Here is a 15,645-nt window from a genome sequence, read left to right as displayed (position 1 = left end):
TACAGAGTGACACACACCATCTATAGGCGCACACCCCAAACTGTCCTTCTAACCCAGTCTGGACATGCTACATTTACTGCAATTAAACAAGCATGCCATTTGAATATCTGATGGCACCTTGCAACCTGCTCTGTGGGCTCTGAATATAATGGTGTCCCTGTGGAGTGCAGGAGAAATTGTCCATGTCACAGTTAATGAAGGGAATTTGCATTGTTATCTCAATTAAGGCTAGTGGAAAAAATGAAGCATACTGCTGAATTAGTACTTCCACTTAAAAGTATATGTGTAGGCCGGGTCCTCTAACGTACAATTTATTTATCAAATGAAGGACAATTCTCTAGATCAGGGTGCCTCTGTGACACCACATTTGTAACTTTTTTATATAAGAACACACATTATTAGAGTAGAAGATTGCTGTGGGGCAGTAGACCACGCCAATGACACAAAGACATTTGTTACAACAGTAGACGTATAGGGCTATGTGAATCATCCAATAAGAAGATAAACAGAGCAACTTCTACAGCTACTGAGCCAAAACTGAACTGTAATGTTATTCCAGCCATATTATTTGCAAGCTGTTAAAAAAAAACTAAATGTATAAAAAGATACATAATTACTATTTCCGAGTACATCTCTTGAGGGAAACTTGTACTACAGTAGATCTCCATTGACAGTTGAAGTGGCAGTTTTTCCGCTTGTATTGTTGAAGCAGTTGTGGTGTTCAAGCGTCTGTAAGAAGTGACTAAAGGCCTAGTCGAACTCTCATGCTCCAGGGCCCTCAAATGTTCACTGAATTATTTATACAGACAGGACATGAGCTGATGACAGTTTAGAAGAGGCTAGACAAACACAGACGCGCACATGCACACACATACACGCACACGCACACACACACACACACACACACACACACTGCACTTGCATAGACCATGCAGCCTCTTAAATGGGGTCAGTGGGCTTCTCAGGTACAGGGTAACTCACAGATCTAACCGGAGACCTGGGATAGTGAGGATCAGACGGGGAAATTGTGTGATTTATGGCTCTATTCTACATAATCTACTTTAATCTGCAGCTCAACATAGCTCAACATATTTTATAATACTTAGAATTAGATTTAGACAAACTTTATTGATCCATAAGGCAGATTAATGGGACACAGTAGCTCACACATCACAATATAATAATCAGAAAATATAAATGGTAAATGGTAGGGATGTACAATAACCGAAATATCGTGATACCATATCGTCAAAGTTCTCACAATAAAATCATGGACCATCACAATATATCAAATTACAAGTCTCTTTGCTTAAACTAAGAGTTAATTTAAGCAAATTAACTCTTAGTTTAAGATAAATTAAGAGTTAATTAAGCTTAAAAGACAGCGGGAACTACACAGACTAAAAAAAGAGACAGAGGGAACTACATAGACCATGATCCTTTGCTCCATTCCAGTTTAGAGTACATGAAGAAATAACAGTTCTAAGCACTTTTAAGCATTATTTCTGTGGATTAAGTCTTGTCGCGGCATTTTAAGACAAAAAAGTAGCATATTAACAGTTCTGTTAGCCTCCACAAAATGTCGCAATAAATATTGTACCGTGAGGTTCATACCGTGATGATATCGTATAATGAGACTTGGATATTGTTGCACCCTTAGTAAATGGTATTAAATCCAAAATAAGTTGCAAAAATAGCAAGAGACTTGTGTCAAATGAGGCATAATTATATAAATGTGTATGTGCAAGTAAAAATAAAATAAGAAATATAGTAATACAAACGTGTCTAGCTATATACAAGAGAACACTAAGGAGAACAGTGCAAAGATTAACTAGTGATAGACATGGTATAGGGTTATCTGTTACATAAGGGTGAGTTGTTGTACAGTTGTATGGCATATGGTATGAATGTAGTTCTGGACAAAAATGCGATGGCAAAGGTTAAATTTAAGTGAAAGTTCAAACTGGAAAAAGTTCAAACTGAAAATCATCTAATATATGTCATTTTGCTAAAGCTATAGACACTGTCAGATAAAGGGTCTGTCATGTGGCTCACATAATTTCATCTCCATTGACTAGGCAAGCTTTATAGATATGACTATGCATAATAAAGAGTAGATTATAATGACATTTTTGAATAACCATTTCATTTAGAATTATAGCAGATGATGAGATCTTTGACAAACGTCCATAGTGATTATTTCCCTATATGACCTCCGATATATATCAATAGAAAGTTAAACTTCAAGGTATGTGGTTTAAGATAATCAGAGGAGTCAGAAAAAATGATAAAACAGAACATATTTTGGGGGGTTCAATGAGGGTCAGGATAAAACAAAACAATGTTAAAGGTCCTATATTACACAAAATGAATTCTTGTGAGGAAACAACATTATAGCTTAATATAGGCCCTTTACAGTAGATGCCAGCCACAGAAGTTTCCTGAAAGGTCAAATTTTGCAGCGGTCACCTGGATGGACCCACTTCTGAATTGTCTGAACTGTCTCCCTCATTACCCTCTCACACTGGAGCCGTATCCCAACAGCCCTCTGTCCTGATCCAACATGGCATCTTAAAACCAGCACTTTACATTCAAAGGTCAACTGGGGGAGGGCATCAGAGATAAAGAGACTATATAAGCAAGAAATAGAGTTATGAAAATACACATGATTTTATTCAATCATGTACACAAATGTTCTTATTCCCACACAGCAAATCTTACCCAAATACCAAAAAAAGGACAGACTCGCCTTGGAAAGGTTAGTGAAATTCATAAATGAAAAAGAGCAGAGTTTAAATGCCAGACAGTTTCAAAAAACAGACAAAGGAAGATTGGAGTAATTTATGCATAATGTGAACAACAACAGTGTGTGTGTTTGTGTGTGTGTGCGTGTGGTTTATCCTGAATTCCTACAGTGGTCAGAGTTAACAGAAAAGTGATTTAATGCAACATTTTGAGAGAGTAGAGAAGTCAATATCTCTAGACTGGTTAGTACTGATGTCAGTATTGACATTCTGAGTCAGTACCCAATGTATGTGTGTACATAGTGTACATTTCAATATTTTTGACATTTAAGCAGTATATTTCTACCTTTGATATCACAGTATATTTATTGTGGTATCAAGATTTGAGTTGCCGTTATTAAAACAATTAAGCCTACACAAAATTCTTACAAGCTGCAAAGTGTGGCTGCTCAGTTAGTAGTGAGTATAGCCACTAATCTGAAGGTTGGAGGTTCAAATCCTGCTGGTAGAGTGGTCAGATCCACTGAGCTACAGGTTGGCAATTGCAGGTGTGATTCCAGCTCTCACAGATGAATGCAGTCATTGCTGTTGTCCTTGGGCAAGACACTTAACCCCCCTTGCCCCCAGTTTCTGTGTAAACTGGTATCTGAGTGTGTGAATGGGTGAGGGATTCCTTGATGTAAAGCACTTTGAGTGTCTTGAAGGTAAAAAAGCACTTTATAAAATGTGACCATTTACGATTTGCAAAGTAAATCTCACATTGAAGAATTGGTTGGCCTATGGAAAACTATGAATTTCACATAGAACACACACAGGGCAATTGCACATGTCTGGTCAAGAAACATTTACATTTTACACTTCAGCAACACATCCAAGCTCTCATTAGTGACCCTGACTTTCTATAATACACAATTTACAGTGTCAACTTAGTGCTGTTGTAACACACCACAACAGAGGACAGCAACTATCACTAATTAAATTTTAATTAAATTTGTAATGAGATGAATACCGTAGTTGCAGAGACAAGGTTACAGTTCTTTAGCATCTCAGTGCAAGTGCATGTGTTTTTGCAAGGTTTTAGTACAAGGTTTGGTTAATGACAACTTCCTCCATAGAGGAGGGCTGCTTGATTAATTCAGACACACTTAATTAGAAAGCTGATGTTTTCCCACAAGAATACTAATACCGTAACGGACTGCTGTCATTGACTGTTATTGACTGATGGGTTCATTAAGCCAAAGTGACAGGCTTGTTAAACTCAGACTTTCTCTCCAAATACCCCCTACAAACAAAACCCACAATCGGTGATGACACATACAAGGTTTAGAATAACACATAGAGTGGTTTGACTTATAGATCCAAACTAATTGTTCTCAGTGTCTCAGTATAAGTGCTAAACCTGCATGAGTGCCAAAGTTTAGTGTCAAAATAAAAGGTGTGTGCTATATTGTCTATATATGTTGCCTATTGGAAATCTTTCAGGAGAAACTGCATGTGTTCCTCCTACAGTCAACATCAGCGGGGCATTAGAACAGGTGCAAATGCAGCACATGCGTAACGCACTTAGATGCATTCTCAAATGGCAATACAGAATTAATTTTTTTGTCAGGGATCTCATTGTATGTCCAAACTTTTGATGCTGCTGTATAAAGAGAAAAAGTGTTGTGGGTTTGATTCCCTGATCTGAAAATCATGATATTGAAGATCTTTAAGGTGTAACTATGACTGACAGAGGTTGTAGGCCAATTGCTGCATAACAAGCTAAACACAGATGAATCACACTAATTGGAACTATTCAGGATTGCAGACTAAGTATATATTATATCACATAACAAGTATATAGTATATGGCCAAGTTATATTTTTTATTACCATTTTAATTATTATGTTTTATTTTTACTTGTACATATACATTTGTATAATATTTGTGTAATTATGCCTTATTTGACACCAGTTTCTTGCCCCTTTTGCTACTTATTTATAATATATTGTGATGTGTGAGATGCTGTGGATCAAGTTTTTTCTAAGTCTAAGTCTATCTGAGAAAAGACAGATATATGATCTAATAAATTAACATACAAATGTTTTGCAGGTTATAAATTGTTTGTGTCTAAACAACATTTACAGCAAGATTTTTCTATAAAAAGAAAGGATATTTTGCTCTTTACTAAGGACATTCTATTATCTAAATCAGGGGTCACCAATTTTTTTTTTCTCTGAATGCCACATTATCGCTCCTGACTGTGATGGGGGGCTGGTGTCGGGTCGGCTGTATAACAGAATTGTATGACCTTGACAATGCAGATTATATCCTTTGAAACCCGTCACACTTTCTTTACATATCAGAGAAACTGCACGGTCCTTACACTGAAGAACAAAATAATCTGTTGTCCACTGTTCTTTGAAAACTTTGCACTCAAGTTTTTGTAGTTTAACACGAGTCATTTTGCTGTCCTTAAGTGCACTACAGCACTCGACGCGTGTGTTGATTGTCACTGTTTGGTTTCAAGCTTGTCAGGTGACAAAAATGCAGCGGCAAATTCGGCAGCAAATGTACATACGTCATATAATTATTTAAATATAAATACTTCATATAAATTTTTTTTTTTTTATCAAAAAAATCAACTAAATAGAAGAAGACGCATCATGCATCTTCTTGTATTTAGTTGATTTTTTTGCCAAGTTGTAATAAAAAAAAAAAAAAATAGGCCATGACGACTTGAGGATTGCCTCATAGGGCCAGTTCAAGTTGTGGGTAGCAAAAGTGCTGGGGGGCCGGTCAGACGGGTGTGGTGGGTTGGAGCTGGTCTGCGGGCCTTAGTTGGATGACCCCTGATCTAAATGAATACCTTTACAATATGATAATTATGCCAAATTAACTGTGATTTTTGGAATATTCTGTGCAACCCAACTACAGTACACAAAAACTGCCTCAAAGTGTTCGCCCGAAAGATATACTTTTTCACTGGCACTTAAACTTCTAAACAATTCAAAACAATAAACAGAAAGTAACTCATGACACCATCTAGAGGAAAAAGGTGCTCAATGCAGCTGCCTGAAAAGCACCTTTTTTTCACCCAAGTCAAACACCATACAGTGAAATGAGATATCAGCTTCAAAGCATTAAACATAAGCGAAGGAATGTGAGGGAGATGGACAGGCCAATAGTGAGAAAATGTGTGGAATGTGCAGAGGGCACGCTTTACCCCCATAGAGATCACTCCAGTCGGGAGACAGTGATAGCATGGACCCCTCGCCAACAGTCTTGAGCTCCTGCTGGTTACTGGTGACTCTCTCTAACAAAGGCTTAATTTTCCATGCTCGAACTCCGCCTGTCTCTCAGCTTCACTGCTTAAGAAATGTAAACCTCTATGGCCTCTAAGGTTTAAACTGTTATAGAATCTACCCAACAATGCCAAGTTCTAAAACCAGAAAAGACAATACACCTTCTTTAAGACGCATTGTCTTTTCTGGTGGAGGATTCGTCAAATGCTTTTCTCCACGGAGATATTATCACATTGTCTGGAATGTTTCACAGTGTGGTATTAAACCTTTCTATCTTCATGGAGACCAAACTAAACCAAGTTACTGGTCAGATCTCTGGAGAGGCAACCGAGCTAACAGTCACAATGCCTGTTTTTCTAGATATTTTTGAGCTATAATACAACCTGTAATATAATAAATGCAAAATAGAGCTGTTTAATTTTTGTGGAACAGACAATGTATCAACATATCCATAGAAAAAAGTAGTTTCTAAGACAGACCCCCAATCAAAATACTACACAGTGCACCTTTAAATATAAAAAAAAACAATCAACCAAAATGTTATAGAAATGTAGCCCATTTCATCACTGTAATAAAAAGAAACGTCTGCTCCTCTATAGGGGTCCAAAAATGCATACATACTCCCTAAAAGAATTACTTACAGGTCTCTTGTTACCTAGACGGATCTCACACAAATCAACTTAGACAAAATTGAAAAGACCTCATTTTGTGTAACTCAGATATATTGCCTTGGTTGATTAAGAAAAACTCGCAAAAATCAGAAATATGATCTTTGTCTGTGGTGCTCCCTTTGCCATTTTGGTAGCACCCACTCTCCACAAAATCCATTAAACTTGAACTTTCACCACACTTGTGAATTGGAAGTCAAATCATGATTGGAAAAACAAGTCACATTCGGCATCAGATTGCACAATTACAAGTTTCTTTTTGCCAAATGTAGGTCAACAAATTGTTTTCAGGACTGGCCCTATCCTCTTGTGTGAGTGGGCATTTCCACTGTTGAACATTCATTTGATTCCCATAGCCATACAGTTGTGCCCCAATCAGCTTTGAAGTCAGCTAGAATTACTTATGAGAAAATAAACTGCTACAGTGAACCACCAAAAGCTCAAAGATCAAGGAAAGATCAAGAGCAACTTTTTTATTTGCAAATTTAATTTACTGGGTGTGATTCCTGGGACGGTAGAGAGTTTGCATGCTAGCCCCACCACTAAAATGACATTCAATTAGGTTGAAAATAGTGAAGGTTGCAGATCTCAGTGGGACTTTCTTGGTTAAAAATTATGAGATAAAAGTGGGTGTAATAGGCCATGGCATTCAATCAATCAATCAATCAATCAATCAATAGAGATCAGGGTTATGTCTATATTTTAAAGGGCCCATATTATACCAGTTTCTTATCTGTGTTATAATATTGTTTCCTCATCAAAACCATCATGTCCAACTGAAAACACTCTTTTCCACCTTGTGATGTCATGTGGTAAAAGTGCTCCACTGTGTTTTTAAACTCCATACACCTTCACTAGAATCATTTGGATGATTTCAGACCTACCGCTTCATCATATCACAAGGTGGAACAGAGCATTTTGAGCTTTGGGGTTGAAATGGACTAATAATAAAAGGTTAGTGAAACTTGTGAATAAAACAAAACACAATTCTGCTCATGTTTTTGAAGAGGTAGCAACATTATAACATGGCTTAAAGCTCACAAGAGTCAGTTTTGTGTAATATAGGACCTTTAATGACTATGGTCAAATAAAAGTTACAAAATCTGCAACAACAAAGACTCAAGTAGTAGCACACCCCGGCTACATGATCAGAGCTCCTTAAGCCAACCAGGATTGAACCCACAACCCCCTTGCAGAATTTGAAAACACTTGTTTTTATTTGAATCTTGTATCATTAGCAGTTGGTTGTGTAGCCTGATTATGGCGAGGTGCCAGGGTGATGCTGTGATTTGTCTTTTCACAGACTGAAGGATGAGCTTGGACAGGGTGTGATGTGGAAGATGCGGGGGCCTGGATGGACTGACTTCAGACACAATACTGGCATGGTGACAAGAGAGGCCTCCACTGATGCTGTGTGGTTGGCAGGAGACAACGCTGGAGGCAAAAAGAAATAGTGTCACCTAAGAAACCTCCGGGAATGCATTGTAAATATCACAAATAATAATTATCTGCTCAAAGGGTTATACTGACAGAAATATTGGGTTTACAGAAGTGTAGTTGATTTCACTAGTTTCATCAGACATTATATTATACTTATTTGATTTCCAGTGGATCCAAGAACAATTACATGGAAGACTAGTGATTTTTTTATTTTAAGAAAACCTCAAGAAAATATAGCTATGACCTATATTTATTTCATTCCAAATAAAGCTGTAATTCATTTTATAGGTGCATTGCACAACTTTTCAAGTGGAGGGTCTGCTACCCGTTTGTCTCCATGGAAATGTTATGGCTTTGCCTGGAATATTCCATGGTATGACATTAATTAAACATATCAATCAAGCATTTATTCATTACGAGCATTTATACTGAGAAAAATGCAATAAGTCTTTATGTGAATGGGGTGACTCTCGACAGATCTAAACTGTAATGTAACGTAGTGCTTTAGACTTAGGCTACGTTTATATGATGATGGTCTGAAAAGAAGATGCAAAAGTGGCATTGGATCTTCACTTTTTATTCTGCATTTAGACTAATGTTTTTGGGTGGAAATCTGCGTGCATAAGGTGATGCAAAAGTGTGTAGAATTCAATTGGGAATGCATGCCAGGTTGCAAGGTGGTGGCACTAGGTGGTGATGTATGTGACGTAAACGTGTACGCGATGTGAGCAGATCTGACCAGAGTTTTGCGTCTTGGGCGGAGCGTATTCAACTTTTTCACTCTGGAGGGTGGTTTCAGATTTTTGCATTTTTAAGCCCTAAAAACACCATCACTGTTTAAATGAAAGGCCCATCCGATAACATATTTTGTCATTTTTACCCGCAAGCATTCTCGTGTAAACAGGCCCTAAGACTGTGTCCCTTGTCACTCTCCCTTATAGATTTAAGTTGTATGCATATGTACACTGTGGAACATTCTAGACAAAGCTATAACATTTCCATGGAGACAAGCCAGTGGTGGACCCTCTGCTAGAAATGTTGCACAGTGCACCTTTAACCAAAACAGATTAAAATGGATCCCAACAAAATAAATTTCTGCACTTCTTTGCAAATATGGTTTAAGTAGACCCCAGACTCAGCATTAATTACAACCTTAATCAAATCGGTGTATTTTGCACATGTCATCTCCACAGAATCCTGGGTTTTCTTGTATCTATATTTGCATGCTTTGTTATGAGAAGTGGGAGCCATTTGGACATAAAACACTGTTAATAGTCTGAGCATCATTAAGGGATCTCTGCTCATAACTGGCTTCACAGGGGGCAAAGGAATGATCAAGAATAATGTTCGGAGCTTTGTAGCCACCCAGGTCACCGACTGCATACAAAATCCCCAATATACGAAGGGAAGCGGAGGGGGGAGAGAGATTGGGGTGGAGGGGAGGAGGGGGGGTCAAACAGTGGGTGGGTTGGAGAAAGCCAGGATAACCGATCTCAATGGGGCAGGTCATTTTTGTGTTGCAAGTTGAGAGAGGGAAGAGGTGCGCGGGGCAAGAGAGTATTTGGAAGAATTGGAGGAGAGGAGGGGGGTTTGTCTCACTGATGCCCAGAGCTGTATTCAGTGGGGGTAGGCTACACTACTACAAAGCAGGACTCCTACGGTTCATGAATAAGGCGAGGAAATGATCAGAAAAAAATCGTGGGGAAAGAACCCTGAGAGATGTTTAGACAGATGGCCCACTTAAAACGGTGCAAGGACGCAGAGAGGAGGCGAAACGAAAAGTGATTTTAATGAAAACTTCAAATTCACAATTGATCTCTTATAGCTCCACTTCTTCCAAGTCCCAGCTGAAAGGTGCGAGTAAATTTTGATGAGTTACAAGTGCTGTTCCAGCGGACATAAAACAATCTCACACTGGACTGGATTAAATTGACATCAGGAGACGATGTTGGAAGAAGGAGAAAGGGGAGATATTTAAAAAAGGAATCGGATGGACAGCGTTCAAGAAAAATGGCGCCAAAGAAAATACATAGCAGGGGATCTCCTTCAGCCATTCTTATAAGACCACTGAGAAACCTTTGAGGGGGAACGCTGTCTGTATTTTTAGCAATTTCATTTGATGGTATTCTGGCAAACAACGAAGCTCTAGGCTTTAGATGTAATATCAAATGTTACTTGCAGGGGACACAATGATGTTTATGAATTTAGAAAGAATGAATTATTAATGGCCAAATATCTCCAGCTAATTGTGTGACACTACAAAACTGCATTTTCTTCCCAAATTAATGCTGATTATTTGACCATGCCAGACCTTCACACTTGAGTTACCCTCATAAGAGAAAAAAGCCAGGAGGAGGTTTTGAAGAGGTCCCCATAGGCCTCGAAGAGCTTATTGAAAGGCGGAGAAAAAATATAGTATAGCACAAAGGTAGCGTAAAGCAACCCTACAGTTTAGGCGGACAGAACTGTAAACCTCCTGGTGTGATGCTGCTGGCCAAATTAATGCACTTGCCATTCTGCCAAGCCTCTGCCAATTCTTAGTAATCATAATCCATTTCTATTGCTAGTGTCCTTCACAAAGACAGTTCTCTCCATGCATGGTTGAAATATATATTTGGGAGATTCTTACCAGCTCAACGCCTATTAGAAAGTCCCTTGCCTATTTCAACCGCAGGCTCCCCTTGGCCTCACCCAAACCTGCAGAGGCCCTAATCATACGCTTGGCTTTCTCTTAGATGACACAAGCATAGCATTCACGGTGGTTCCACAGTTAACCTCTCCACTCCTCCAAGGCAGAATTAGATTTAGAAGATTCGGAGAGGTGGTGAAAAAGCAAAACAGCTCGATTCTTTGGGTGTTCCAGTGCTAACCTTAACATTTGAGTAGTGTTTATTAACCCCGCTAACTCAAATCCCCCATGGGTATCTGTGTGTGTATGCCCATAGGCCTGCGCCGTGTTCTGGCTCTCATTATGGGATGAGGGCGGGTGATGGCTGTTCTGGTTGAGTGAGAGTGTACCCCAGCTTTTTTCTGCATTTGGATTAATCATATTTACTGTTTCGTGCTTAGAGGAATTCTAAAAAGAAAAAAAAAAAAACAGTTAGGTAGGCTTAACATTGTAACATTGGTGGGAAACCCTTTGGAATGGCAGCAGGCAATAAACATCATTTTATTTTATTTATTTAAGGAACGTTATTATCCTCATAGCAAAATTTTTCCTCTCCAATTGACCCATCCTTCAATGCTGGTGGGGCATCTCAGGTGGACTCATCTCCATGACCTTCTTGCTAGGCTTGATCAGGACTACCTTAGTTGGAGAAGCTGACCTATGGTGCATGTTTTGGGTTGATGGGGGAAACTGGAGTACTCAGAGGAAACCCTCCCTGACATAAAGAGAACAAACTCGACACAGAAAAGCCCTGGCGACCCAGGGATCGAACCCAGAACTTTCTTCCTTTTTCCTGTTCCTTTTTTTTTTTTTTTAAATGTACTCGTTTCAAGCTTGGAATTTTATTTATTTTTTGCTATTTCTGTTGGGTAAGGTACACTGTGTAACTTTTCTGTTGGAAAGTCTTGTCTCCATGGAGATGTTATTGCTCTTTACAAAGTATGGTGTTAAACATATCTCTATGGAGACAAGCAGGTATACAACACCAGGCTAAGTTACTGGTGAGATCTGTGGTCACGGTAGGAATGCTTGTTTTTCAATGAGCAGTAAAGCACTTTTAATTGAATAAATGAAACACAGATAAATCTAATGCCATAGTATGAAACATACACAGAAAAGGATGTGGCATACCTCCCACTGGAAAAATAACATAGTGCACCATTAAATGAACACACAGCTACTGCACTGTAAAAAGCAAACTGTTTACTGTGGCAAAATTTTGTAAGGATCCGATTACATTTTTATAGCACAGTTTAAATTCATCATGTAAACAACTGCATTTAAATGTGTGACATAGTATTCTTGTATGTACACGCCATTCTAAGAAAAGGTGCTTTTTTTGACGTCATAAAAATCATTTGTTTGTGCATGTGACTCTATTATACATGTGCAGAAGAAAGCATTGACCACTTAGACCCAGCTGCACTGAGCCATTCTAAGTGTGCAGTTATTATGATAGCCTGCCATTTTTGCAAACCCTGCAGGTGAATACATGGGCAGCACATACACATATGTACAACAAGTGGCTTCAATGGCTCAGCGACATTGATTTTCACTTAAGTCCCACAGGTCCAGCAAACACCTCCTAACCCCCTGCCATCCACAATATTTACCTAGTTGCCAACAGAGATAGCCTATTGTGTGGGTGCTGTGGTGACAGTTAGTAGTACAGTGGGCTGAGGGAACTTCTCCTTTGACATCAGCTGGGTCTTTTTAAGAGCTCACTGCAGGGGGGACAACTATGAGATGGCCTCTTCATTTGTTTGTTCCTGCTCCATGTTTTCTGCGCCCTCACCACCAGACACTGCAGTATTTCTCCTCACCTTGATTCTCAGCACCTATTGTCCCCTCTTTCCTGGACCCTATGGGACATTGTATGAGGGAAGAAATAGCTGGCTTTTACAATAATGAGTATTGTGGCAAATGTACAGCTCTGCCACTAAGTGTCTCTTTGATGGATAAGCCCGAGCATCACAGAAAAGGAAAATTGGTTCAAGATTCATCTTTGATATAAGGCAAAAGGCAAAAAATATCTCAGCTTGTGGGTGTCTTCAAGGCCTAAAAGGAAATTCAAGTCACAACAACATAACAAAGACCCCAGTCAATATTAAAATGTTGCATTGGTTTAAACAGATTGTGTGCACCTACATATGTTATGTTATGTTATATGACATGAAATAGAAATCATAGTTTGGTGCTTCGATTGTTCTGTATAAAAAAAAAAAGTTTTTTCGTCTCTCTCTGATTGGTTAATCCACCTGTCAATCACAGCTTCTGCAATCAGGGAGACAGGACACTAACCAGACTGGCACCACCCAGTGCCTCTGCTCATTTCTCTCCAGCGACTACGTCAAGAATCAAAATACACTAGACAGTTCGCAAAAACATCGGAAGTGCGAGTTTGGGCACCAGCCAATCAGAGCCACATATTCTGTGTTGGTAACGATTCCCAAGATCGAGGGTTTGAAGCCGGAACAAAGAGAATGTTTAGTGAATTTTATCAAGCGAAAAGACATTATTGCCCTTCTTCCTACAGGATTTGGGAAAAGCTTAATATACCAGTTCGCCCCGTTAGCGGCACATTACATATGTCACGACCAAATAGCAGCGATTGGTTAAATGAAAACAAAGTACCTTCCTATTTTCGAGCGAATGAATTCTGACACTGTGAGGTCAGACGGTTTCTATGAAGTGAAACCAGCTGATGAATCAGGCTAATAGGACATGGCTCCAGATCCACTTATCTTTGTAAAGTTTTGTCAAAGTGTGTGGTTCTAACTGAGGTCAGGTGAGCATAATATATGAAGTTGCTGATCCACATTTCTATAACAAGACAAATATGATTTTACCAGTGATGCTAATACTGATCAGGATATGGATCACTGATTGAGAAACATGCAGTTTCTTCCTTTGTGGGTCTTGTTGTTAGTGCAAGTGGGTTTTACTGTTAAGTGGTTGTGAGTTTTATTCTTATATAATTGTTGCAAGGCTAATGATACCTTGAAATACCTTTTAGGCAAATGGGCAGTAGTTGCAAGTCCAATTTATGGCCATCAAGGTCATTATGGTACTTCCACATTAAAAGGCACATATACAGTATATGTCACAGGTGCAATTTAAACATGTGGAAACAGAGAGGTAATGATAATATCAAATTAGTAGGTAAGTCTTATTTAATGTTGTGTAGACCATGAAATAACCACAAGAAATTTCACAACTGTCCAGTTATTCAACAGTCCATCATTTCATTTTTCAGTAGTTCAGTTTTCTATCAGCTATGGAGGCATATTTTTCATGCGTGGCTCATCTCCAAGTCTTTCTGTGAAGGAGAAAGAGAATGCAGAGTAGATTCAAAGCAGGAGTCAACATCCTGCAGAGGAAGGGTGAGCGGTGCACACTTTAATGCATGGTCAGAGGCAGCCGCCATTGATTTCAACACTTAGTGAAGGACAAGGAGCACCAAGCTCAATTCTGAATCAATCACGTTCAAAAATGTCTGCCATGACAAGTGCAGCTCTGAGGATCTGCAACCTGCTAAGCTGTTTTCTCAAAGGAGCATTTAAAGGAACCAAAATAATGAAAGACAATTACTAAGGTAACCAGTCAAGCATGTCCTCTAATCCCTGGTGAGTTTGCATATATGTTTTTCTTCAGTGTTTTTAGGTAATGAAAAAAAAAAGCCCATTGAAATTACGTGGCAATATGCAAAGATGTAGCAGCATTTACAGGGATCCTATAGAGACCAAAGCAGTGGGTGTGATGGACTAATTAAGTAGGGGCCGTGTACTCAGACATCAATAGGTTCCATCAGACTGCACAGGGCTTCTATAATGGCACAGGCCGGCCAAAAAGGGAGAGAAAAGCACTAATTACACACCTGCACAGATGCATACCTTTAAGCACACAAATAAACAAACTTTTGTGTGCATAATGTAAAAAGTGAGCTCACCATAAGATTTAAATATATTTTATGTCAAATTCCTTGTCAAATTTAAGTCAGACTGGCTTCTTAACGGTGTACTGTGCAACTATTTTGATAGAGGGTCTGCTACATGTTTGTCTTCTTTCTTGTTTTCCTTGTTTCTATTAACCAAAAATACAATAATTTCTTTTGTGAATATGGACGACTCTCCACAGATCTGATTGTAATGTAGCGTAGTGCTGTAACCTGTTTGTCTCCCCTGTTATCGATGGATTTAAACTATACTGTGGAATATTCTAGAAAAATTCTAATTCTAGATAAAATAATAATATTTCCATGGAGACAGGCAGGTGGCGGTAGCCTGATTCATCAGCCAGTTTCACTTCAAAGAAACCGTCTGACCTTGTAGCGTTAAAATTTGTTCATTCGTCGGTACTTGGGTACTTTTTTTTATTTAACCAATCGCTGCTATTTGGTCATAATGTATGTAATGCGCCGTTAACAGGGCTAACTCATATATTAAGCTTTTCTCAAATCCCATAGGAAGAAGGACAATAACGTCTTTCCCCTTGATAAAATTCACCAAACAGTCTCTTTGCTCTGGCTTTAAATTTTCAATCTCGGGAATCGTTGCCAACACAGAATGTATGGCTCTTCACTGATTGGCTGGTGCTCGAACTCGCACTTCCGGGGTTTTTGCAAACCGTCTAGTGTATTCTGATTCCTGACCTAGCCGCTGGAGAGAAATGCAATTGAGCGAAGGCACTAGGTGGTGCCAGCCTCGCTGTGGTGGTCGGACCCTCCACTAGAAATGTTACGCACCTTTAAAATTTAAAAAATGGCATTGCCTAAAACGCTCAGATATTATAGTGATACAAGAATGAGATCAAGACCACAAAGACCCAACTGAAGAAGACCC

Source organism: Boleophthalmus pectinirostris, unplaced genomic scaffold (genome assembly GCF_026225935.1).
Source record: "Boleophthalmus pectinirostris isolate CB_2022bp ecotype Guang Dong unplaced genomic scaffold, ASM2622593v1 HiC_scaffold_1, whole genome shotgun sequence".
NCBI lineage: Eukaryota > Metazoa > Chordata > Actinopteri > Gobiiformes > Gobiidae > Boleophthalmus > Boleophthalmus pectinirostris.
The sequence above is the reverse complement of the archived record's forward strand: the minus strand, read 5'-3'. Positions refer to the sequence as shown.